Source organism: Limulus polyphemus, unplaced genomic scaffold (assembly GCF_000517525.1).
Source record: "Limulus polyphemus unplaced genomic scaffold, Limulus_polyphemus-2.1.2 Scaffold1343, whole genome shotgun sequence".
Taxonomy (NCBI): Eukaryota; Metazoa; Arthropoda; class Merostomata; order Xiphosura; family Limulidae; genus Limulus; species Limulus polyphemus.
In genome coordinates, this window is record NW_013666953.1 from 30,843 (window position 1) to 37,074 (window position 6,232).

Consider the following 6,232-nt stretch of genomic DNA (forward strand, 5'->3'; position numbering starts at 1 on the left):
ATTGATGATACAATAGAAGTTGAAAAGCCCCAACAATGGGAGACGAACTTTGCCTCCTCAAACTCATTTGATCATTTTTCCTTCTCAATAAATATAATTCCTCTCTGTAAAATAATTTATACGGACTTATGAAGGTGACTTTATATTGAATGTATAACGTACATCACTTTGTAATAAAAGAAAATAACAATCTAAAGAGGCTACAAAATTAAACATTTTCAAATGAAGATCTTACCGGTACTGTGTCTATTAATACTTGTACATGTTTTCCAAAGTATTTTTTAGTATTTCTTACTATTTGATATGCCAGCATCATAGCATTAGCAGAAAGAATCAGAAAGAAACATTATTTGTGTAAAATTACGAACACCAAAACGACATATATAAGAAGGAACTACTATACATCAATTTAAATGTAATAAGATTAAGTACTGTAATAAATGTTTACACAACATTTATTAAACTGCTTGTTTTATAACCAAAGGTAACTGTCATCGGTCTCTTACTAAATCAGCGATAGGTTAAGTGCTTACAACGATAAAATTCGCAGTTCGATTCCCTAGAGTGAACAGATGGTCCATTATGTAGCTTTGCGCTAAAATAGAACAGACCATGTAAACCGGACTGAAACCGTAAAATAGTCTTAGTCACAGTACTTGTTTCTCTTCTCGCTATAAGTTTAAGACTGATTTTTTTACAAAGGGTATATACGTATTTTCTGTGCATCGCCAGTAGCAGTGTCAGTGTCTGGAAATGAATCAGTCGTGTTAACTGAAACAAAACAAACGTTTTAACAAAACAGTTACTGTTTCTAAATGCTACTCTTCACAAAATAACTCTTCAGAACAGGTTTTGTGCAATCTGAGGACATTTAAACAATTGAGAGGTTCTTACTAATTACTTTTTTGTGTTTCTCAACCGTCAGAGGGCCTGGCACAGCCTAGCGGTTAAGGAACTCGAATTCACAAATCTGTGAATCGCGTGATCGAAACCCGTAGTCGATCATACTCGTCCTTTCAGCCCTGAGAACGTTATAATGTCACGGTTAATCCCACTATTCGGTGGTAAATGTAAGCCCAAGAGCTAGCAGTGGATGGTGTTACCTAACTGCATTCCTTCTAGTCTATCACCTCTAAATTAGGGAAGGCGGCAAATAGTCCCTAACTGTTTTGCAGTAAACAAACTCAATCCTCATAATAATATCTCAGTAAGGATTCAATCTGCTATATGATGTACATGTGTTAAACCTATATGATAAAAAGATATATTTAATCGACAAGTTGGGATGATGCGAGTATATCTGTTTCATGATATATATTCATTTCATTGTTATTGTGATATGTTTTTATTACGTTTTTGTCACACCTCTAACTTATTTTTAATATAGTTTTCTTCTAAGTAGGGTTTTATGTTGAAGTAGAAAGATTAATGGGATTTTCTACAATATCAGCTATGCTTTTCATACATATAGATATATTGCTTACTGATGCTACTGCTCGTTTTTTGTTTTTTCATGGTAAAATTAACCCGAGGGTAAACGCCAAAGTATTAACTTGTTTGTTCTGTTGTTTTTTTAATGGATATATCGTTTACACGCATTCTTTTTTCCTTTTGAGAGATCGATTTCAATTCAAGAGTTGTTGTTTTTTACCACCTACATTACATTGCATAATAATATAATGTATTTATCATAATACCGCCCTCCAGTGGTACAGCGGTATGTCTGCGGACTTACAAGGCTAGAATCGGGGTTTCGATACCCGTGATGGGCAGAGCAGAGATAGCCCATTGTGTAGCTTAATTACAAACAAACAAACAAATCATAATACCACAAAACTTCTAAATTATTATTTTTATTACGACCACTTAACAAAAATAGTAATTTACTTTTTAAGATTCCTTTCCAAGTCTCACTTTAAAAGCAGTTCATGGTTTTACTAGAAGATATGGGATTATTTTCGAGTAAAATAAACAATTACTTCCGGTTGAAATGTTTTTAACGACACTTTCTACTTGAAGTCAAGAAAACCAATATAAATTTTAAAAGAAATTCCCAGCTTTTTTTTTTTTTCGAGTAACATACTGGCTCAAGTTGATTTATATAGTAATACTACAAACTCTCTTGTTTTTTTTTTCGATTAACATACTGGCTCAAGTTGATTTATATAGTAATACTACAAACTCTCTTGTTTTGTTTTTTCGAGTAACATACTGGCTCAAGTTGATTTATATAGTAATACTACAAACTCTCTTGTTTTTTTTTTCGTATTAACATACTGGCTCAAGTTGATTTATATAGTAATACTACAAACTCTCTTGTTTTGTTTTTTTCGAGTAACATACTGGCTCAAGTTGATTTACATAGTAATACTACAAACTCTCTTGTTTTTTTTTTCCTTTTGGCAGGGGTCACTAATCCCATTTGCACTCATTATTTGCTAATAGCATACATCGTTCACAATTCACTGAAACACGTGCTTTTAAGTTTGCTGTTTATTTAGTCTGGGTATTTTCAATATGCTGCCAAAAATTCGTGTCAAATGGAAAGCGTAAGTTAGTATTTATATCACCTAACGCAAAGCGGAAGAAAAGGAAGATAAATATACATATTTGGCCCAGATGTTTCCATCTGATGAACTCCGAGTCCGAGATAATCAGTGAAGGCTTTAGATATATTTCTACAATTTCAGCCTAACTTACTAACATTTTGATAACATATGAATCACCTGAAGCGTTTTTCTAATATTTTCTTGCTTTTAAAACTTAAACCTTATGAGTAATTTTCCCACCCTCGTGTAAAATGTTAGTCTAAGCCTACTCGTCTGTTAAAAAATATGGGAAAAACACATGTGGTACCGCATTACAAGTTAATAAATTAGTTAACTGAGTATTAATCCTGTATGAATATGAATGATCGGCACTTCAGCTGTTAAACAATAATAGTTGAAATGAAATAAATAATTAAAATACAACGTTTTTCTATATGCACTTAAAACACTCACTGAAGCCGTTAAACTTTGAAGCATTTAGTGGTTTTTTAAAAGGAGGCCGTTGACGGCTTCAATAAATATATTTCAATTCTGTACAGAAAAACGCTGTATTTTATTTATTTTTATATTTGATATTAATTTACTGTTTTGATGAGTTGTTTTCCCTCTTTACTGCAATAATCCTATTCGTATATTTAAGACAATGAGAAAAACATAGTAGATACAGCAATATAAATGAATAAATTACTTAAACGAGTAATAATCTTGCGTCTTTAATAAATTTTACTATATATCTATGTATATATATATATATATATATAAGGACTACTTTTCAAACTAGAAATGGCATGCAATTAAACCTTACACAATTTTGATCACAAAGGAAAATCCCTGAAACGTTCAAGAAAAAACTTTTTAATGTCATATCCTGTTTTGACCTGAAAATGTTTTTGTTTTTTGTTGGTTTTTCTTCTCTCCATTTAAGGCCATTCTATTGTAATTTTTTTGCTATGACATTCGCTCCCCGGCTGCTCAGCTGTAAGCTTAAGAATTAATAACGCTAAAATTCGGGGTTTGATATCCGCGGCCGCCACAGATAACATAGCCCGTTGTGTAAGTTTGCGCTAAAACACAAACAAGCAACTATGAACATTCTCAAGAGCTTACACTAAATGAAATAATTAATTTTAGGTATTCAGACCAGTATGTAATTATGTCTATTATACACTTCTATTTGTCTCCCAATGTTTCGGCGATAAGTCTGACTACATAAAACGCTAAAAATCGATTGTTTGCGCTGATGACCATGTAAACAGAAACATAAACTTATCTGTTGATTATTACATTAATGCCGTCTGTATGTCTTTAAAATAATATTTATCAAATACTCCATTAAAAATAAAGAATGATAAGAACCTAGTAGATGATATACAAATAAAATTTACTAGAGAATTTAATTAATCTCATGGAAATGATATATTTTTATCATAATAAACTCCTTCATTTTTTGATTTATTTCTAACTTAACGAGTTTTTGTAATCGGTTGCGCTTGTCTGTAGACGTGTACATGTGTCTGATCTGTACGTTTTTTTAAGTAATTGGTAGAATTCTGCGAAGCTGTGCCTCCCTTTTTCACGGCCCGGCATGGTCTGGTGGTTAGGGCGCTCGACTCACAATCTGAGGGTCACGGGTTCGAATCTCCGTCCCACCCAACATGCTCGCCCTTTCAGCCGTAGGGGCGTTATAACGTGACGGTCAATCCCACTATTCCTTGGTAAAAGACTAGCCCAAGAGTTGGTGATGACTACCTGCCTTCCCTCAAGTCTAACACTGCTGAATTATGGACGGCTAGCGCAAATAGCCCTCGTGTAGCCTTGAACGAAATTCTAAAACAAACAAACCCCTTTTCACAGAGTATTTGACATAATGCAGCAAACACTTCCGTTTTTCACGTAGTATTTAATGTAATTCAGCGAATGTATGCTTCCGTTTTTCACGTAGTATTTTATGTAATTCAGCGAATGTATGCTTCCGTTTTTCACGTAGTATTTGATGTAATTCAGCGAATGTATGCTTCGTTTTTAAATCCCATCAATGATTTGAGGGATTTCTTTTTCACACGTTGTTTATAAATAATTTCAAGTATATGTATTTATATTAAGACAGGTGTTTTTAAATCACATGTTACTATTGCTTTTCGATAAAAAAAAAAGAAGACAACAACAACTTTATATTGTCACTGGTATATTTCGGAAAAAAAAGCAAACACATTTTTTATATTTACAATTTTCAAACATTTCGTGTCTAAATCTCATCAAGAACTTGGAGGATTTAATATTCATGGATATGACTTGTTAACGTTCATAAGTCTCATCCTGTACCACACGGGTACAGCTGCTAGTGTAATCAATTTTTAAAAATTATAGATTAACGTTTCCTTGTCAAAACCGTTCATTCCAAATTTGTACTTCTTTTCAGTTTTGTGTGACCCCCCAGTGGCACAGCGGTATGTCAACGCTAGAAACCGGGTTTTGATACCCGTGGTGGGCAGAGCACAAATAGCCCGCTGTGTAGTTTTGTGCTTAACTTTAAAACAAACACAGTTTAGTGTGTGTGTATATATAAATGTATGTGTGTCCAACTTGCAAAATGTCTAGTAGGCAAAATTGTTTTGAGTGTTTTCACGACTTTAAATTAAAAATAGTTGCTCTGGCAGATTTTAGAATTGAAAAGTTAAATGACACCGATTTACGTCAGAAATAAATGTGATAAACCATTAGAAGTTCGTTGTTTTTTTTGGGTGGGCAGTTTTATTATTATAACTGGTTGACAACATCCTCATAAAACCAGTGAAAGATAGTTTGATAATAATATATATATTGTCACACTCCAGACGAACAACTTTATTCAAACACTTTGTTACAACAACAACAAAAAAAGGACACAATAACTATAACAATACTATACACATGCATGATATTATTGTATGTAACTTAACAATACTTAAAAGAAAAGTAGGCCATGCCAGTGTAGAAATAAAATGATACAGAATGATTAATAAAAAATAAAAAAACGACCTAGAGCTCCATAAACCATGCCCGATATTATACCATGCTACTTCGACAAGAAAATGTAAGTGTTACTGCTACTAGGATTCCTGATGAATCATTCCCAGTACAAAATATACTGTGCAGTGTAAGCCTAATATAATTATGACCTGTTTGTTTCAAATATTCTCGTTAAGCTACGCAAGGGTTATCTGCGCCAGCCATCCATAATTCTAAAATGATACACTAGAGGGAAGGTAGCTAGTCAGCAGTACTCACCGCCAACTCATGGGCTACTCTAATCATTTACTGGGATTTAATTCAATCTTATAACTCGCTCACAAGTCCAAAGTATGGAATACGAGTTAACCGCAACAGGATGCGAGTATTTATAATACTAAAGTACACATAATGTTTGTTTATATAAAACACTTAAAAATGAAAGAAAATAACAAGAGCATTGTATAAGAAACAAAAACTGTAAAATTCTCATCCCTAATGTACACAAGAACAAAAGGGTATAACATAAAACTTGAAGGTTGTCATCTACATTTAAAGACGTAAATAAATGAATTATAAATCACCACCACACAATGTTGCTCTTTGAAGTCGCTATTTTTTTGTTTCCGTTCATAATATATTTATTTTCTTTAATAAGGACAGCTTCTTTGTAATTTGGAAGTTTCAACTTTGAA